General features: G+C 40.5%; 1 long non-coding RNA gene across 1 annotated transcript; it reads left to right on the forward strand.

Moving 5' to 3' along the window:
- Window positions 1-5,303: 5,303 nt before the first annotated feature.
- On the forward strand, window positions 5,304-21,782 carry LOC118498485. The gene is made up of 4 exons (XR_004900970.1): window positions 5,304-5,821; window positions 9,688-9,741; window positions 10,760-10,801; window positions 20,689-21,782. It is a non-coding gene; the product is annotated as an uncharacterized LOC118498485 (long non-coding RNA).
- Window positions 21,783-22,045: the final 263 nt, after the last annotated feature.

Consider the following 22,045-nt stretch of genomic DNA (forward strand, 5'->3'; position numbering starts at 1 on the left):
CAGATTCTGGGAATGGGCTTTGTTTCATCTCATTGTATAACAGATGAAAAAACTGTGTGTCCATAGTATGTGTGTGGGTCAGTGAGAGAGAGAGGGAGAGAGAATGGGTGAAGTCATACACAAACTGAACCTTGGTAATGGTTTTTGTCAGACAGATTTTTAGTCTACTAAGAGAGATGAGTGAGAAAATTCTTTCCTGATATATCTAGACCCCCGTCTGTCATCAGTTGTCTGAGCAGTATCTGCCATGGGATTATGAGAGCTCTTTGAATTTGATGAGTAAGATTATCTTTGACTATGATTATCTTTTGACTGTGACTATCTCTGCATTGGCCTCAAATGAGGTCCCATGGGCAGCAGTCAGGCTCAGTTATCTCTGGGTCAGCCTGCACCGTTCCTCCTGTCTGTAGTTAAGACAGAGACAGTGACGATGCACTGTCATCAATGAAACCCCAGTCTAGTGCTCCAGTAGCACTGTAGGTCCCCTACTTTCTTGGGGAGAACAGATTTTATTTTCCTCTAGATAGAACGACAATCAAGTTGCTTAGCATTTCTTAATGTCCTCATTTGAAAATTAAAGATGAAGCATCCTTACAGGAAGCCATGTGACATAGCAGAAATGTATTCTGCCTTGGATGTTAAGAGACATACATTTTTAACCCTGGCTCCACCATCAAATAGCTACTTATAAACTCCTATGCAGGTTACGTGCATGCTCTGGCTTTCATTTTAGTTGTTTGTGATAGTTGTCCTATTTATCACTCAAAGTTATTATTCTATGAAAATTCTGACAAATTAGAAAGCACTACCCAAAAGTATGGTGATGTAATGATGGTATTACATGGTTATAAGAGAAATGACTTTCCACTAGCTAGAATAAATGTATTGTTTATGTTACCACAAGTGTGATATGCCTAACTTTAGAAAAATTAGACTGTATAAACAAGCAAGAAGGAAAATAACCTCCATATAGATAACCACACTTAACCCTTTGGTATTTGTATTAGCTCTCCTGATTCTGAGGAAAAAAAATGACACATAATCACTTTTCTCATATAGAAATGTGATCATACTATATATTATTTCATACTGTTTCATTACCACCTGAAACTTCAGCACGATTGTGTTTCTATTTTTTTTTGTTAAATTTTTGTGTGTTTTTTTTAATTTGTATTAAGATTTTACTTATTTATTTTTAGAGAGGGAAGGGAGAAAGAGAGAGAAACATCAATGTGTGGTTGCTGGGGGCCGTGGCCTGCAACCCAGGCATGTGCCCTGACTGGGAATCGAACCTGCGACACTTTGGTTCGCAGCCTGTGCTCAATCCACTGAGCTATGCCAGCCAGGGTTGTGTTTCTATTTCAATAGAGAATTTGGTACCTTAACATTTTTAATGGCTCTATGATTTACCATTGTTGGAACTTACCATAATTATTAAGGAGTTTTAAATTGTCACCAACTTTTTGTTCTGGGGTGAATAATGTTTTTACAGACCCATTGTATGCTGTTTAGGGTGGTTTGAATGGTTAATCCTTTCTGTTCATAAAGGACACAGAGTGCGGAATCATTTTTATAATCTTCTATCTCAAACTTGTGTTATTCATGTTGTCTCTGCAAAATGCAAATGTTTAGTGCAGCGATTTTCAGCCTTTTTCGTCTCATGGAACGCATAAACTAATTACTAAAATTCAGTGCTACACCAAAAATGTATTGCATTTTTTGCCAATCTAATGAAAAATAGGTATAATTTTGATTCACTGACACTGGACTGATATTTTTGTATTGGCTATTGTCATGTGTTTATTTGATAGTCTAAGGGAAAAGAGGTCAGTGCCACTGACTAAATAGTCAGGTATTGCATATTTTAAAAATTGTTGTGGAGCACCGGTTGAAAATCACTGATTTATTATCATCCAGGTTATTTATTTTTAGACAGAGGGGAAGGGAGGGGGGGAGAAAAACAGCAATGTGAAGGAGAAATAAAGATTGACTGCCTCACATGCCGACAACCCAGACATGTGCCCTGCCTGGGAATCAAACCAGCAACCCTTCGGTTTGCAGACTGGTGCTCAATCCACTGAGCCACACCAGCCAGGGCTGACAGCATGTTTGATAGCAGCTCTGCACCAAATAAACAGTTGGGCTTTGTACCATATGGGATAGATGCTAAACAATACCTCTCATTGATCTTGCTTCCACAATTCTTAATGTTCACAAAAAATGGTAAGCACCAGAGAAAGAACAGCTTGACAAAGATGGACATAATTCAGAAAAGATGATCTACAAGCAGTGTATAGCTTTTTAGTGGCTAAGACTGCGTAGTGTCCATGGAGGCTGTAAAATACAGTGGAGGAAGCACTGCCAGAAGTCAGGAAGGAAACTTCTAGTTCCAATCTGTATGCTAATCTGTCACCAAACCTGCAAAAAATCACTTACCAGAAAGGGACTTGGTTTCACATCTGATAAGTGAGGGGGGTGGTAATGATACGTGATGAGCTCCCTGAGTTGAAAAGCCTCAGAATCTCTGAAGGGCACAACGTGTACGTGCATGTGGGCTTTTCACAAAGAAAAAAAGTAGCCAACATGTGTGAGACTGTGAAGACTGCAGGCCTAGAGGGTCAGAATTTAAAAAAAGGAAGGCAGATTTTAAGAAGTCACAAGAGATTAGGAGTGAGTCAGTCTTCCAATAAAAGTGGCAACAATCTTGTTACTTGAGTCATGCCAATCTGGGCTTCAGAGAAGTGTGGCAAATCCCTAATCTCTCTATCTCTGTTTCTCTTCAGTTACTCAGATTCACAGCCTGTCCGTGCCCATGGCACGTCTGCGACTTTTCTGCGGGGGAAAGGCTGATCAAACACACAGATGGTGCAACGCTGAGAGGGAGAGGTAATATATTTGATGACAGAAACAAGATCTAAAAATTCATCTTCAATATGGATTTTTACTGTGCTTGACTAGTGTGCATGGTGGGAATAGGGAATGAATAAAGGTAAGAGTAAGAGGTTCTTTATCCTTTATCATTATTATTCATTAGTATTTTACCTCCAGGATAATTAGGTCAGATGGTCTCTTGGTAATAAAATCTGTGTGTGTGTGTGTGTGTGTGTGTGTGTGTGAGAGAGAGAGAGAGAGAGAGAGAGAGAGGTTTGTTTAAATCTGGATTATTTCACCAGATAGGAGTTAATGTCCTAAACTGGAGAGTTCTGATAGTGTTAACAGTAAATCATCAGATTTTTTCCTTTGGATTTCTGGTGGGAACTTGCCCATTGCTTAATGATGTGGGGAAAATCTTTTACACGGCTAGATGATGGTACTGTCTCTAACAAAAACAGTATAATTTTGTAAATCAGTACTTCTATTTAATTAATTCCTCAGGATGAGAGCTTTTTATATCTAGAACATTGTACTGAAAGCAGTGGAAAAACAAAAGTTTCCCCCTGTAGGACCTTCAAGCATGTTCGTAGAGAAGGTGAAGTGCTCACAAAAGTTATTTTCATGCTACATGGTGGTGAGTAATAAAGGGTAAATGAAAGGCACCAAAAATATAGCAGAGATGGTGGGCAGGGAAGGGACAGGTAGTGATGACGTTCGATCTGGGATGGTCAGAGCATCCCTCCTGCAGAAAGTGGGAATGTGCTCTCCATCCCAGTCAAATTACTGAGGAAGCCTGCTGTATATAAAACCTTTCTCTTTGGTGGGGGGTGGCACTTAGGTCTTTCTGGAACTTTCTAATACTTAACAGAAGATGACATAGGAAAATGGAGAAAGGAAAACTCACATCCTGGAACTACTGACAGACCTGCCTACCAGGCATACTGTGAAGGTTAATTTTAGAGGATTGTTTCCCCAGTTTTTCCTTTTCTATAGAAATGGTAATCACCTCTTGTTCTGTGTGTCCAGCTCCTGTGTTCTGGTATCAGCGAATGAAGCTGAGAATACCCCTCTGCTATAGGTCCGGGGGAAAAGAGCAGGTACCAGAGTTTGGGTATTGAAATAGACCAGGGGGGTCTGTTCACCAGTCGATTATACCCTAGAGGCAGATCCTCAAGGACAAAACAGTCAACCGTGAGCCAACAGTCCCTTCTTCAACAGTCTGAGGAAACTGCTCACCAAGCATGAGCTTGCTACACCCTCACGGAAAGGACAAAGCTGGCGCCCTTGCTACCGTGGCACCGTTTGCAGAGCAGGCCTGTGACCTTGTGAAACACGACTGCCATTTTCCTCTTCAGAGCTTGTGCTCCGGGCTGGAAAATACTGGAAGCGAGAACACAATGGGGACTAAGCGCTCCCCACAGCTGCAGGTAGAAGATAACATTGGAACAAACTGCAGCTCATGCAGAACAAACCCAAGCCTCCTGTGTGACAGCCCCCAACAGCCCAGGGGCCGCGCAATGGCGACCTCTGCACCCCGTACCCTTTTATAATCCAGTTATAATCCAGTAAGAGCTCAACGTCCTCATCCCTCACTGCTGCTGTACCTCTCCACGCCATACCCCTTTCCCTCCTCAGAAAGGGAATAAAAAACTGCTCTCTGCATTTCCTTCTCTTTGTGACTTCTTTCACAGCTCGTATCACCAATCACCCTAACACTAGCAATTATGCTGTCAGGCAGGGCAAGCCCCCACTGCCTGCCAAACCTTGCACTTTAGCAAGAATTGTATCTTCTGAAAAGTGTTGATGAGCCCTGAAATAAGTAATAGTGCATTTTGAGAAACTGACTGCTAAATATGTTTTAACCAGGGAAGTATTTCCGGAAGGATCATGGCTATGGATTCTCAAACGTGTGATAGCACTCTGTTTCAGTTTCTGATTTTCAGGCTCTTCCATGGGCTTGGCCCCTGAGCCCCAACTCCTTGCAAATTCATACTTAATTCCTTCCTTTGCCCTAGCAGAAATAGTCTAGAACCAAGAGTCCATGAATGTTTGCATGAGTTCCAGCTTTATCACAAGTCTTGTTTTTCCATCTGAAAAATGAGTGCCCAGCTCTGGTGTGTTGTTGTGGTTGTGTGTGTTTGCTTGTTTCTAGAAAACTGCATGTGGACTTCAATGGGCTGCACACATATGAGGCAGGGATGTTATTATTTAAACTCTGTTGTGGAGGCTGGCAACATTTGGAATCTGCTTTTAATTGAATAGTCAGTTTGAAAAAACTTGCTTCTAGAATAAAAGTCCTTACCTCAGGGAAAACCCTACTTTTGTTCACTGTCTGTTTCTTGTGTTCTCTCCCTCCCTGCCTACTTCTTGCCTCTCCCTTTTTCTCTCTTTCTCTCACACACAGAGTGAAAAGAAAGGACAAAAAAGAAAAAAAAGCTGTATATCTTGGTATGGACGTATGAATACCCAAAGAACTTTCAAATTTCATGGTATGAGATCCTTAAGACTCTTACTGTACCTTGACCTTCAAATTTTAATCTGTTTTAATTATATGTCTGCTTACTTATGTATATAGCCTGCCTCCTTTCACAGACTATTTAAGCCAGCCAAGCTTTAACTTGTTCAGAACCTTAGGTGGTGTTCAAACCAACGAAGACTGCATTCCTCAAGTCTTCAGAAGGAATATAAAAAGTTGCTAAGTTATGCAGTGAAAATACAAGTATCATTTTTTCCAGATTACACAAAGTTATTAGCAGTGGTGATTCAGATATTTCCTGTGAAATACGCTGTGGGTAAATGTATTACAGACCCATGTAGATCGAACAGTTTACGCCCTGCTTCCAGCTAAAACGTATTACAAGGAATAAGAGATAGAATTCTGCCCTGGTGCCATTTGGGCTACGCAGACCACAGTGGGAGAGTCTCTGGTTGGAATCACCACCGTCCTGTAAGTATAACACCTACTTTTTAAACATGTCTGCATTAGAAGCACTGAGCATGTCTTTCATGCTTACAAGCAAGTATACAGGACCGCTTGGGAAGAAAAATCTGTAAACAAGTGCCAGCACATGGGAACATAACTGTTGCTTTACATTTTTGGACTCAGTGTATTCATTGAGGACTTAAGTCTTGTTACTTACCATTGCTAGTTACCAGATGTGTGTGTGTGTGTGTGTGTGTGTGTGTGTGTGTTTTCTTTTTGACTGGACTCTAAACTGATTGATAGTAGGATACCATGTAATTATTCTGCATATCAGTATTATTTGTTCTGTAATTATTGCAGATTAAAGGTTATATTTTAAATAGTATAGCCATTCTTACTATCTCTGGCCAAGGCCATAATTTACAGTTCATGTGGTATCGTTTGTTATATGTAGATAGTCTGACTTGAAAAAATACTAACTTGGCCTCATCATAAAATAATCATAACCATTTCTTATTTTTCTGGAAGGTTTCTCATGATTCAACTTAACAACTATAAACAGCGTAGATGAACCTGATCAGATTTCAGGTTGCTTTTGATAAAAGTCATATTTTGGCTTTGGTGTGGTTGGGAGTCACTGAGTTCTACATCTTTCTGAGGTACTGTGTGATTTGATATTTGCACGCATGCACTCACACAAGGGACTTTGAAGTGGCATGCCTGGCCCAGATAAAGGCAGATGGCTGTGTAGAGGCTTGTGAACAGCGGTGGTCTGACTCAATTTCCTGTTCTAATGCAGTTCCCTCGAAGTATTAGTTATGGAATTCCCTTTTGTTGTTCAGAGGCATACAACGTCTATGACTTTTTGTGCTTGGGAGAAGCTTCTGTTGTGTTTTTTTTTTTGTTATTATTATTTTTTTTTGATATGGAAACAACAAATCTGGCCATACCTCAAATGAACAAGGGAGGGGATGGGAGAAAAGAAATATAAGTGTGGTCTGTTAAAAGTATCTCAGGCATGACTTTTCCAAGGTTGCCTTTTGTGATACAAGTCCTTGTCAAGAAAGTGAGAAGGGATTTTTTTGGGGGGGGAACTTATTTACCTTTTTGTTATCTTTATTTTTTAAAAGATTTTTTAAAGGTTTTTTAAAAATATATTTTATTGATTATGCTATTACAGTTGTCCCATTTCCCCCCTTCTCTCCCCTCCACCCTGTACACCCTCTCCCACCCACGTTCCCCCACTTTAGTTCATGTCCATGTGTCATACTTATGAGTTCTTTAGCTTCTACATTTCCCGTACTATTCTTGTCCTCCCCCTGTCTATTTCCAACCTACATTCTATGCTACTTATTCTCTATACCTTTTTCCCCTCTCTCCTCCTCCCACCCCCCTGCTGCTAACCCTCCATGTGCCCTCCATTTCTATGGTTCTGTTCCTGTTCTAGTTGTTTGCTTAGTTTCTTTTGGTTTTGCTTTAGGTGTGGTTGTTAATAATTGTGAGTTTGCTATCATTTTACTATACATGTCTTTTCTTTATCTTCTTTTCTTAGATAAGTCCCTTTAGCATTTCATAAAATAAGGGCTTGGTGATGATGAACTCCTTTAACTTGACCGTATCTGAAAAGCACTTTATCTGCCCTTCCATTCTAAATGAGAGCTTTGATGGATAGAGCAATCTTGGATGTAGGTCCTTGCCCTTCATGACTTGGAATACTTCTTTCCAGCCCCTTCGTGCCTGCAAGGTCTCTTTTGAGAAATCAGCTGACAGTCTTATGGGAATTCCTTTGTAGGTAACTGTCTCCTTTTTTCTTGCTGCTTCTAGGATTCTCTCCTTCGTTTTTACCTTGGGTAATGTAATTATGATATGCCTTGGTGTGTTCCTTCTTGGGTTCAACTTCTTTGGGGCTCTCTGAGCTTCTTGGATTTCTTGGAAGACTGTTCCATTTGCCAGAATGGGGAAAGTTCTCCTTTATTATTTGTTCAAATACGTGCTCAATTTGTTGCTTTTCCCCTTCCCATTCTGGTACCCCTATAATTCAGATGTTGGAACGTTTAAAGGTGTCCTGGATGCTCTTAAGCTTTTCCTCGATTTTTTGAATTCTTATTTCATCATGCTTTCCTGCTTGGTTGATTCTATCTTCCTTCTGGTCCACTGTATTGTTTTGAGATTCAGATTCCTTCCTTTCACTCTTGGCTCTCCTCTGTGTATCTTCCTGCATCTCTTTTATGGTAACCTGCATCCTTTCATCTAAATTGCGGCCAAAATCAATCAGTTCTGTGAGCTTCCTGATCACCAGTGTTTTGAACTGTGTATCTGATAGATTGGCTATTTCTTGGTCGCTCAAAAGTATGAATCCTGGGGGACTGATCTGTTCTGTTGGAAACATATCTTTCCCTGTCTCTCCTCCTCCCCCCATCTGGTCGCTCTTGTTACGGTGAGGGGCAGAGCCTTAGGTGTTCACCGGGGCTGGGCACCCCAATCGCTAGATTGTGACGTTATATGTGGGGGTGGGGGCGGGAGCGGGGACGGGAGGGAACAATGGCGGTAGTTCCGTTCTCCTGGGCTCAGACCCTTCTCTGGGATCCTGGGCTGTGAGCTCTTCCCTGGTCCACAATCACTGCCCCACAGGGTCCGCCAGCCGCTGCTTGCGTACTCAGGGACCACTGCTGCGTTCTTGTGCCCTGGATGGCTGTCGCACCGATTTTGCGCCAAATTTCCCCCGACCTCCGTGCGCCGCCGACCCGTGCCAGCCCCGCACCTGCTCGGCTCGTCTTCTCCTACCAGTCTGGATGTATGGGTCTACTTCAACTTCTTGGCTGTCCGACTTCCATTCAGATAAACCCTCTGTCAGTTCTGGGTGTTATTCTGTCTGCAAATTATTGTTGTTCTAATCTTGGTTGTGCGAGGAGGTATGGTGCGTCCACCTATTCCTCCATCTTGCCGGAAGTCAAGATTTTTTAAAGGTTTTGAAAAACATTGATTGATTGATTTTTAGACAGAGGGGAAAGGAGGGAGAAAGGGAGAGAAATATCAATGTATGGCTGCCTATCAAGTACCTCCCTTACTGGGGACCTGCCCCACAACCCAGGCATGTGCCCTGACTGGGAATTGAACTGGCAACCCTTTGGTTTGTAGGCTGGCACTCAATCCACTGGGCCACACCAGCCAGGGTTATTATTGTTATTTTTTAAGCTTTCTACTTCACAATATTTCATATTGTACCCAGTAGCCTATCTATATTCCACTTGTAAGTTCCCTGATGTAGAACCCATGTCTTTTCATCTGTGTATGGCTACCACCTAAACATTACCTTGCACATAATGGGCCCTTTATTCATGTTTACTGATTTATGCTGCATTGAAATGCTCTTTTCCCCTCCTCAATACAGTGGGAATTGATATAGTCAGTTAAGGAATTCCCTCTTCAAGTTAGAGCTTATGGCATAATAGGGCTCTTTACTGCTTTTACCCAAATTATATACTGATAAAATTTAGTGCGCTATTTTAGACTGACCAGACAGAGATTTTAGGGAAGGGGGAACCTTTTGAGCCACTCTTTAATCAAATCACATGGGTTATCACCAAAGCTACCGGAAAGCTTCTGAAACCCCACCAAGTGGAATTTCAGGCACTGTGATAATTAGGGAACTTGGACAGTTGCTTGAGTGAGAAAAGAGGGAGACATGCCTAGAGACCATAAAATTATATTCTTTATCTGATGCATTGCTCTGCCTATACTTAGTGCTAGTCCTTATTCTCAGGGACCTTAAAAGAAGCCACAAAACAATTGGAATTTTAAAAATTTGTAAGCATTTCAACCAAGCCTAACCATTGCTGGAAGAATCCAAATTTATGTATATCTTGAATTTCTTTTCTATTCTCACACAGTGAAGGTGACTGGCTACCCCCTGAACTCTGCCTGGTAACAAGAAGAGGATAAGGGTAAGGGGTGAATACAGGCGATCCACAACATGGAGGACTCGGGCAGGGAATACTTCCATGTCTGTGTGGTGTGATGTGGGAGGTGGCCCCAAAGATTTCTGTGACTGCATATATTTTTCCCAGACTGGCCAGAGTTCCTGAAATTCAGTAGCGTTAGTTTTATAGGCTATGTTAATGCATTGCCTTGCAAGAAGGCTAGGGCTAACATGCAGAGTTAACCAGAGAAGAGAAGCCAAGTGCACATTACTATAACATGCAGGTGGCAAACACAAGGCCCATGCGGGCTGAATCCGGCCCTCCACCTTGTTTTATCCAGCCCGGCACCTTGCTTCTACCCAGTGGCAGTGCTGAGCTCTCGCTTAATAGTTAAGGAGTAGTTACATGTATACAGTCCTAAAGTTACATTCAACCCTTTGAAGGCAACTGTGAGGCTGATGTGGCCCCTGGTGAAAATGAGTTTGACACCCCTGCTATAAGTAAGTAGATTAGCCATCTATCTGTCTGCCTATGCCTTTACCAGAGATGTTTGAAGGTTATTAATGAGATTCAGTGGCCAGATTTCACTACGAAAAATATAGTGATGTTCATTGTCTGATGAAGGCCATGAATGGCAGTTCTGATGCTTTTCCAGTTTGACTTAAAGAGGCTAGAAATGATGTTAAACAAAGTACATTGATCTAATTACATCATAATGTTGATTCCTAAATTAGCTGTCTTTCTCAGTAGTCTGTAAGTTTGCTGAGAGCAGAAGGAGGTTCTGTTGGTCTTGTACCCCACTTCACCTGAAGTGTCTGAAATAGAGTAGGCCTTTATAAAATGTGAGATCAATAAATAAATTATAGTGACTACACACAAAATTAAAAGTATGTATCATTCAGAGTTAGCAGTTTTGGGGGGACATTATACCTTGGACATTGGCATAGAGAAGGATGAGGATTTTATGGTGTTTATTAAAAAATATGGAATTATGGTGATGAAAAAACTCTTGTAGTGACCAAAATTTCTTTTCTTTTCCCAGAGTTTCCCTGCTATCCCAGTTACTGACGGTCACTGAAATGATGTAAGTGTATAATGCTTTTTCCTGTTTTGTAAATTTCCATAAATTCTTCTCTCAAATATTTCAGGTCGGGTGCTAATTTCTAGAAATGTGTGCCAACAATGTCCTTGGTAGAAATTAGTGAAAAGTGGTACTTCAGGAATATTACAGAATGAAAAGACAGAAGGTGCAAAGAGAGGTTGGTGGCGGAAATCATTTACTACTATGGATCTATAGTTCCTATCACCCTGCAATTACCTGTGTACTTATCCATCTTCCCCATAGTTAGCCAGACAGGCTTTCATTCATCTTCATGTATTTACTGCTGCACACAGCTGTTCTCACTGCCACATAAAGGCACCTGGTCAAGGTGTGTTGAATGAATGATTAAGGAACCTAAAGTGATGCCCTTGGACATTCATTTATTCATCACAATTTGTAAGTACCTGTTATGAGACTGGTATTATGATAGTCACCTATAATAAGACCCTTTCCTGTCCAAAATGGACTCACTTTTTAGAGAGGTACAAGTAAACAAATAATTGTAAATCCATGAGGAAGAACCATGGATAGATATACGTGAAGAAGTACAGAAACACAAAACACACATACCTAACCCAGCCTGGAAGAAGTGATGCAGAATCTGATGTTTTTCATTATAAACTTTCACTCTAAGTACCATTATTGAATATTAACTGAAATCATTTGTTACCAACTAACAGATTATTGTTAATATGAGAGATTCTCAGGGCATACGTGACAAATAGAAGCAACCCAATTTTTGAACATCTACAGCCTTACAAGCTTTCCAGAATTTCCGTTCCCTGGAATTAGTCAGTTACGGTTGCAATACTATTAGTAATGAGGGCTTTAACGTCTGAGAATTAGGAACTCAGGTGAAGAGTAAGAGGAAAGGCATTTCAAGGGAAGGATCGGTGTAAACAGAGTTATGTGGGAAAAAATGACATAGCGTGTGTGTGGATCTTTGAGCTTTTGTGTATTGAAATGTAAAATTTCAGCCAGAGGGTGATAAAATAGGTCAGGAGAGGTAGGCAAGGAAGCCCCATGCTTAAGAACCTAGATTATGTATTTTAGGGCATGGACAACAATGAGGAACTCCACTTTTAGCAGTGGAGTTATCTGATCATGTTTTTAGTATATTAAGCATAGCTCCCATTTATGTAGCCCTTGCTATGTTTGGCATAGCTCTATGGGCCTTATTTGTACTTGAACACAATGAATCCTTACAGTACCCCTATGAACTAGGTACTATTCTTTATATTTTAGAGGTGAAGAAACTGGCACAGGAAGATTAAGTAACTTGTCCAGTAGCACACAGCTAGTAAATGGTAGAGGCAGCATTTGGACTGCGGCTCCAGTGAAGTGGCACGTAGCCACTTCACTTTTCAAGTTGAAGAGCCAGTTTGGATTCCAAAAGACCAGATAAGCAGATAAGCAGCTGTTGCCATTATCTGGGTATGAATTGGTGAAGTCCTGAACCTGGGTAGTGGAAGTAAAGGTGGAAAAGACAGAAGACATAAGGGGGAAAAAGTTTAAAAAGTGTCTATAAGGTAAAATTGGTAAGATTTTGATTGAACACAAACCTGGAGAGGACAGTGGAAAAGAAAGGAGAGTCAGAAGTTACTTAGAGATTTCTCTGGGTTGAAATACCTTTAAGACAGCAAAGTAGAGAGATCTAGCAGGCAGATGGATCTTTGGCTCTGAAGTTTAAAAGGCACATCTTTCAAAAAATTGAATGTATTGGGGTGACATTGGTTAATAAAATTATATAGGTTTCAGGTGTATGAATCTATAACACATCATCTGTATACTGTATTGTGTGTTCACCACCCCAGGTCGTCTCCTTCCATCACCATTTATCGTCCCTTTACCCTCTCTGCCCTCCCCCCACTTCCCTTCCCTCTGATAATCACCATATTGTTGTCTGCCTGTATGAAGCGATCTTTCTTTTTTTTCGTTGATTAATCTCTTCACCCTTCTCACCCTGCCCCTTACCTCCTCCTTGCTGAGAGTTCTCAGTCTGTTCCCTCTAGTGGAGTTTTTCTCCACTTTGTTAGTTCCGTTTGTTCATTAGATTCCACATACGAATGAAATCATATGGTGCTTGTCTTTCTTTGACTGGCTTATGTCACTTAGCATCATGTTCTCCAGGTCCATCCTGCTGTCACAAAAGGTAAGATTTCATTTTTTTTTGATACAGCAGGATAGTACTCCATTGTGTAAATGTACCACAACTTTTTTTATCCCCTCATCTACTGACACTTCTGTTGCTTCCAAATCTTGGGTATTGTGAGTAAAGCTGCACTGAACATAGAGGTGCATATATTCCTTTGGATTAGCTTTTTGGGTTCCTTCAGATATATTCCCAGAAGTGGTTTCACTGGGTCATAATGAAACAGGGTGCAGCCCAGAGGGGGGACCCCAAATGGGGATTTGGAATGGGGTCCAGAATTCAAGGTGTCTAGGAAATATTAGAAATATATTGAGGATGTCCTCCCCACTGCCCCCCAACAGGTGTGAGTTGGGGGGAGGGACACATGGAGCAGGAACATGCAGAACTGTTTTGCATAGAACAGCTTTGCAGCTAATCCATGGTATGGTCATTTAACATATCTGTAACCTTTAACTGGTTTCATGGATGTGTTAAATAGCTATGGCCATGCTTTGAGACAGGGGAATACAAATGACTTCCACCCAAGATGTAACTGGGGGGCAGCTCCCCCTGGTTACAGTGCCTGCATGAGAGCTTGGAGAAGATTGGCTCCATGCCATGGGGCCACACATGCCCAGACTCATGATGGCAGCCCAGTAAACTTGGAATAATACAGGAATGCTGGCAGGTGTAACTGATTGTAGGAGGAGTTGGAAATGGGGGTACAGAGGAATGTTGGTGCAGGGATTTAAACCCAGACTTGGCAGCCATGTGAGGAGAGAACCACATGGTTTTGCCAGAGTGGGGACCCCTGCAGCTTTGGCGAGAGTGAGGACCATGTGACTTTGGGGTGCTCCCTTTTGCCATGTGGCTTAGGAAGTAGGAAAGACTTTGCCTGGAAGAAAAATGACTCTTGTTGGTGGGCCATGAGCAGGTGCCACATGGCTTTGGATTAGCTGGAGATCCTGACGGCAACATAGCTGGTGGTGCCGGGAGCCTGAATCACGGACAACTTTTCCTGAGATATAGTACCCCAGATTAGGGGAGAGGGAGAAGGAAGGACTGTGTGTGTCTGTGGGTATCCTAAAAGGACTTTAATATATTAATGAAGATATTGGGTCACTACTTTAAGTCTGTATAGCTTTAAATAAACATTTCCTTTTCACGAATCTCTGGCATTGAGAGACGTCTTTCCTCTGGCGGTGGACAATGTGAACCTAGTGGGGAGTTATTTTGGTAATAGTGTATCATACCCCCCTTGCCCCTGTTCTGTAACCATAAGACAGTTCCATTTTCAGTTTTCTGAGGAAACTCCATACTACTTCCCACACTGGCTGCACCAGTCTGCATTCCCACCAACATTGCACAAAGGTTCTCTAAAGAGATATCTTTTAAGGTAGAAGATTACATAGGAATGTGTAGATAGGAAAAGGAAATGTACTGATGGTGGAATGCTAGGGAACATTAACATTTTTAGGAGCAAGTCAAGATCACGAGTCAGTGAAGGAGGTAGAGAACAGAATGTCAGAGACACCTGAGAATGCGGCATCGTGGGAAGTCAGAGAATAAAATTTATCAACATGGAAGGAATAATTACAAGTGTCAAATGCACTGAGGAAGTCTATTAAATAGAAGAATTGAAAAAAATACATTACATTTGACAAGTGATTATTAAGCAGTGAAAGGAGTGCCATTGCAGTGTTGGGGGTGGCAGCCAGAGATCGAAACAAGGAGCAAGTGGTGATTCAAACTCATTTTCCCCAGGGGCCACATCAGCCTCATGGTCACCTTCAAAGGGCCAAATGTAATGTCAGGACTGTATACATGTAACTACTCCTTAACTGTTAAGTGAGAGCTCGGCGCTGTTGCTGGGTAGAAACAAGGTGCTAGGCCGGATGACACAAGGTGGAGGGCTGGATTTAGCCCACGGGCCTTGTGTTTGCCACCTGTGGGTTAGGAGAAAGAGGGCCCAGGCAGAAGTTGAGGGAGAATTGGTTTGAGTAGAAGGAAAACATCTACCTCTTTAAGAGGTTGGGAAAAGGAGGTAAAGATTGATATGGACTCAGATAGTTTGGTAGGTAGGGGTGAATGGTAAGGGAGTTGAGGGGGATAAAAGGGTTTTAACTTCTTGGATTAATTTTTACCACTTTCTTTAAGGCCCCTACATAACGCCTGTGTCCTCATTTTCAGTTGATTACTTTGATATCTCTTTCATTAGGAAAATAAGTCTGGGATGAGAAATAACAGTAGAGAGTTATACAAAGATAAGGAATATATCTAGTCCCAACCATCAAAAGTTCTGAGGAAATGGAAATGAAACCAGTGAGGGCATGTGCACACAGGGGAATGTGTAGGTATCAGGGAAGGGTTCATTCATTAATGCGTAGGTAGCACTTGGTACAGATTTTGAAACATGGGTACTGTTGGAGAATGACCTAGTCAGAGAAAACGGTGTGAACAAAGGTTTGAAGTGAAGGAAGCATAATGGACTGTACTAGGGAACAGTGCATTTTTTATTTTAGTGACTAAGTGAAGAAGAGGGTTTGAAAGTGTAAGCTGATAACATTGGAGATAATCTTCTTAATAGTTTTTCTTTAGAATGACACCCAGGCAGACAGTCTCAGACTGGGAGATATGCGGAGAGACTTTCATGTACTACCACCCTTTATTTTTTCTGACTTTTTCTGGGAAAATCTTTAAAAGTATTGTTTTTTTTAAATTTTTTACTTTTTTACTTTAAAAAAGATTTTATTTATTTATTTTTAGAGAGGTAAGGGAGGGAAAGAGAGAGAGAGAGAGAGAGGGAGAGAGAGAGAGAAACATCCATGTGCGGTTGCTGGGGGTCGTGGCCTGCAACCCAGGCATGTGCCCTGACTGGGAAATGAACCCATGACCCTGTGGTTCACAGGCTGGTACTCAATCCACTGAGTTACACCAGCCAGAGCTGAAAATTACATTATAATTTCCACAGTCATAGCCATATGGGAGACTTTTCTCCTGATTCTAGCCTTGGGAAACCAATAGAGTTATTAGTTCAGGTTTGAAAGTAGCCTTTGACAGAGGTCTCCATTGCATCAGGTATTTGAAAACACTCTTGGGAGCATGATAGTACATCTTAATCGCCTTTGCATCCACTGTGGGGCTTACTTTCATGTGGGAGAACTCTCAGTTGGTGCTTAATATATGTTTCCCTGAAAGACACCACTAACTCAAGCCCTGCCAACTCCTTGTATATGTAAGATATATTCTCACCCTGGCTGGTGTGGCTCAGTGAATTGAGCGCCAGCCTGTGAAGCAAAGGGTCGTTGGTTCAATTCCTGGTCAGGGCACATGCCTGGGTTGTGGCCCAGGTCCCCAGTTGGAGGCATGCAAGAGGCAACCAATCAATGTTTCTCTCCCTCTTTTTTCTCCCTCACTTCCCTTCTCTAAAAATAAATAAATAAATACAATCTTTTATAAAATATATTCTCTTTTTCTCCTGGCTCTCAACCTGGTTTGATATTAAATTGACTTTGACAGTTCTCACCATGTAGGTGCTCATCAAATTTTCCCTGCATCTGTACCGAATTTCCTAGTGACAGCCAATGTCCCATTACTTTTGGGACTACATCCAGCTCGGCCTAGTGGATTTGGTGGGGGGCAGGCTTACTGATGATCAATCGCCCTACCCTGTGAGCCTCCCCAGTGAATGTTTTGATTCTATTGTATCATTGAAAAACTATAGATGGATGAAAGGCATCATTTAAACAACAAATCAATTAGCGCACACTCTTATATATATTCCTCAAAATTCACTGGTTTTTTGCTTTTCTGCTTTGAAAGTCAATCACATGAATAGGGCAATAAAACTTTCTTTAAAGATCTTGGTATTTCTGTCTGGGTCATTTTGTGGGTGATTTTCCCTCTGAGTTTCTAAAGTTAATTGCCAGTTAATTGTGGTTATCATTGAGGGTAACAGGTAAGGGGAACATTTAACCTGTTTGAGGTTGATTATGGTTAGTAATTATCACCCACATATACATAAAAGGTGGTGGCGTGGGATATTGGTGGAGAAAGGCAGATAGGGGAAGGTTTGCTTGTGAAATCAGCTTATTACAAAAGTTGCCTGAGAACTTGGCTCTAATGTATGATCTTGGCTGCCTAATAACTTCACTTTGCCTGAAGAGAAATAATGAATAGCATGAGTTTCTTTTCCACAACAGGACAAATATAAACACTTCAAGATTTTTGCCTCAGGGAAAAGAACTAAAATTTAATTCACATGAGATTTGAAATCAGTCAGTAGAGACCCTGTTTTATGGGAATTGGTGTTGTCTTTTTTTCTAAAAGATTTTATTTATTTATTTTTAGAGAGAGGGGAAGGGAGGGAGAAAGAGAGGGAGAGGAACACCAATGTGTAGTTGCCTCTCACGCGCCCCATGCTGGGAACCTGGCCCACAACCCAGGCATGTACCCTGACTGGGAATTGCGTCAGCCACCCTTTGGTTCACAGGCCGGCACTCAACCTACTGAGCCACACCAGCCAGGGCAGAATTGGTGTTTTCTTAAAGATGGTGTTTTCAATAATAATGAAAATGGGTATTAATGACTTTAAAGGTGGGGAGAAAAGAAACACAGCAAGTTTGACTTTTTTATCTTTGAGTATTGATACCCCAGTTTATGACCCACATTAACACAAGGGGCTCAGGTATAAGCTCCTGTTAACTCTGAGTGAACCTGTTAGGACAGGAAGGAACAGAAGTTTGCTAGCCAGACAAGCCTGGATTCTATCATTCCATCACCTCTTAGTCAAACGGGACTTTCAGTTACTTAACCTCTCTAAGGTTTAGTTTTCTTTCATTTGTAAAATGGGGAAGGTAAGAGTACCTATAACTCATAGAGCAGTTTAAAATATTAAAAGAAAATGAAGGACTGAGCACAATGCCTGGGATATATGAGGTGTTCAATAAAGGATAATTCCTTTCCTTCTTCCCCTTCCACATTTGGTTCACATGCAGAATTTACTGTGGCCAGTGGTTTAAGAACTCCAGTGATGTTTCTTTCTTGGGTATGAGATTAGCAGTGTTGACACCAAAAACTGCAGGGTGATGGCTGGGCTTTATCTGGCCCACATGGTGTGAAGACTACAGAAAACAAAATGCCAAACAAATTTGAATTAATTGCCCTCATTAAAACTTTGACTGATCTCAATTAAGAGTCTGACTTGTGGCTCCTGAAATAACAAATAGGTTTACCATTAAATGGCTACAATAGGCTGGAGCTGATGAACTGTTCCCTTCAGATAAGATGTTACTCATTTATTATAGATCGGCTTTCTGGAACCTGAAGGCATTTGAATTTGTGACCCCTGTGGATATTGTAACCTAGACATACATCTTGGGGACAAAAGCAATCTGATTAAAAACATGAGCAGATGACCTGAATAGACATTTTTGCAAGGAGGACATACAGATGGCCAACAGGTACATGCAAATATGCTCAACATTACTAATCATCAGGGAAATGCAAATCAGAACCACAATGAGGGATTACTTCACACCTGATAAAATGGCTGTTATCAAAAAGACAAGAAATTACAAGTGTTGGTGAGTATGTGGAGAAAAGGGGACTCTCATGCACTGTTGGTAGGAATAAAAATTGGCACAGCCACAATGGAAAACAGTATGGACTTTTCTCAAAAAAATTAAAACTCAAAAAGCCATCTACACACACATGTTCATTGCCACATTACTTACAACAGCTAAAACATGGGAGCAACCTGTGTCCCTCAATGGATGAATGAATAAAGAATGAATAAACAATTAGCTGATACCCTTTCTCATATATAGTATTTAAAAGTCAGTGGTAAATTCCTTTTGCTTTTTGAAAGTCAATGTCATGAATAGGGTTATAAAGGTTTTTAAATTTCTGAGTGTTTCAGTCTGGGTCATTTTGAGGGTAATTTTGGGGGTATATATTCATAAATACTACTCAGCCATTGAAAAGAAGGAAATTTGCCATTTGTGACAACATGGATGGATCTTTAGTGCATTATGCGAAGTAGAATAAACCAGAAAAAGATAAATACTGTATGATCTCATTTACATTTATAATGTTAAAAATTGAAAATTATTGATACAGAGAAGAAATCATTAGTTGTCAGAGGCAGCAGATAGGTAAAATGAGTAAAGGTGGTCAAAGGATACAAACTTCCAATTATAAAATAATTAGGTCCTGCTGATGTAATATACAACATGGAGACTGTAGTTAATACTGTGTTGAGCCACAATAAAATAAAAATAATAATACTGTATTGTATATTTGAAAGTTGTTAAGATGGTAGGTCTTAAAAGTTCTTATAACAATAAAATATATCTATAAAAAAATCTTGGGAATGTTTTAGAAGCTTTTATATCAGAAATACTGCAGGCATGTCCCAGGGATGGAGCTATTAGTGGCGATTGTCACCAAACATAGTAATTATTAGCAGGCTAGAATTTATAAGGGATATAAAATGCTTATGTAGCTTCTTTTTAAATCCTGACTCTAGGATATGTTTATTTATTTCAGAGAGAAAGGACAGGAGAGAGAAAGAGAGAGAGAGAGAGAGAGAGAGAGAGAGAGAGAGATGAGAGAAACATTGATTGAGTGCCTTCCATATGCACCCCGACTACAGATCTAACCCACAACCCAGGAGTGTGCCCTGGCTGGGGATCGAACCCACAGCCTTTTGATGTACTGGACAATGCTCCAACCAACTGAGCCACTTAGCCAGGGTGGTAGCTTTCTTCTTAAGTTAAATTTCCCTCACAATACATCTCTTCAGATTTTATATCAGCTCACAATCTGCAATTTGCCTTCTGTTTATACAAATCAATAAGTTAAGCTGACCTTAACTATCTCCCCACAAACATTTCTAAGTAATTTAATGAGAGAGAAGGTCAGAGAGGGAAGAAGAAGTGAAGAGGAAGGGAGAGAGAGAAGACAGGGACAGAGTGAGTGGTGGAGTGCTATTGGAATTGTGCCTTCAGTGTACCTTGAGGAAGATTAATACATCAGTGATGTTTTAGATATCTACCTCACACAAGGCTCATGCTAGTGGTGTGGAGTTAGACACTGTACACAACATAAAGGAGGATGCAGGTGAGCAGAACGGATATTCCAGGCATGCTGCTTACTAAATGTGAAGCATCCCAATGTGAATAATTATTTTTGAGCTGTAGTAATTCTGACCAGTGCTTCTGCTTAGAGGAAAGAACACTTCAGATCCCAGTTTTCTTATAATTTGCTCATTTCACACAAAGAAACTTTATTGTAAAAGTTCCATTTCTTGTGTTATTAATATTTTAATAGATAAATAGAAGCATGTGGTAACCAAAAGAATCCTCATCTTCCTACCAACTGCTGTCTAAAGGTTTTTTCTGTGACATTGATTTGTGGATCTGTCCATGCAGGAAAATTTCTTCTAATTCTTTGCTTAAGCTAAATATTCAGAAGGGTGAAATCAAACACGAAGTAAGGATATCAATCTGTGTTTAGCAAACATGGAAATAAAAGATGGATTTTGCCTTTGCAGTCAATTGCCACCATAAATAATTTCATGTGGTAACATGACCTACTGTGAAACCGGGTCTAAATATGAGAAAGATATTCGCATGCCAGCTGGCTAAAACATTGAATTACTTGAACTAAACCATAGTTAACTTTAAGTTTTTGTTTATATCTAATCTTACATCACTTTTTTTCTACTCTGCTACAGGAATCCTGCCCGATTTAGTGCTTTTACAAATCGAGATCATATGAAAGATTTCCGAAGGTACCTGGCATTCAAATATATCCAGTATCTAGTCCTACCTTCTACAAACATCATCGTTACTCTGCTGGGACTGTTTGCCAGTCTGTATGTCACACTGATACTGATGTCACCTTCTGTATCCAGAAAATCCACTGCAGTGTTTATTTGCAACATAGCTCAGGCAGACATGTTAGTTGTCGGCAGCATCTTTTCTGCCATAATTCAACATGTAATAAAGAACAACATATTATTGTCTTCCTTTCAGTCAGCCTTGAGGCAAAATTTCCAGATTGCAAATATACATATCAGTTCACTTTTACTCAGCTGTGTGAGCCTCGAGGCCTTTCTGATCACTTTTCTTCCAGCAGAAACACGCCACATAAGAACAGTTAGAAGTGCCAGGGTGGTTTCTAAAATTATTTGGATTACTGTAATTACTGAGTGTTTTTTTTATCAGATAGAGTGTGTCAAAGAACTGGGCATTTCTTCTCTTGGCATGCACAAGAAAATTGTGTTGTTGCTAAATTTCTGTTTCGGAGCCACAAAGCTACTGAAATCACTCATTTACCCAATTGGGCTACTTTTAAGGATCTTCAATGTGTATCTTTTTTATAAAATATATTTCAGAGCTGTACCTTGAAACAGTCTGTGGTAGTTGATTGTATAGGTCAACTTGACTACACTATGGTGCCCAGTTCTTTAGTCAGACACTAATTTAGATGTTGCTATGAAGATATTTTGTAGATGTGATATGCATATATGATTAGTTGCCTTTAGGTGAAAGAAATCACCCTTAATAATGTTGGTGGGCCTCATCTAATCAGTTGAATATCCTATGAAAAACAACTGAGGTTTCACAGTTAAGAAGAAATTCTGCCTCAAGACTGGTAACATAGAAATCCTGTTTGAATTTCCACCCTAGTCACCTGCCCTACAGATTTTAGAATCAAGACTCCATCACCAATTCTTGTCTGAAGCTTCTGTCTGCTTTACAAATTTTGGGCTTTCTAGACCCCACAATCATGTGAGTCAATTACTTAAAGAATGAAAATAAAAAAAAAATACATATCCTATTGGTTTTGTTTCTTTGGAGAACCCTGACCGATACTGATATTTTTACTGAGTCATTCTGGAACAGAAAAGTGAGGACTGACAACCAACACTACTTTATCCAACAAGGGTATCATTTAAAATTACAGGAGAAAGAGCTTACCAAACAAGAATAAGATAAGGGAATTTATTGTTTCTAAACTAGTGTTACAACAAATGTTAAAGTGACTTGTTTAAGAAGAAGAAAGAAATAAAAGAGAGGAACATAGGT

This window comes from Phyllostomus discolor, chromosome X, assembly GCF_004126475.2.
Source record: "Phyllostomus discolor isolate MPI-MPIP mPhyDis1 chromosome X, mPhyDis1.pri.v3, whole genome shotgun sequence".
Lineage (NCBI taxonomy): Eukaryota > Metazoa > Chordata > Mammalia > Chiroptera > Phyllostomidae > Phyllostomus > Phyllostomus discolor.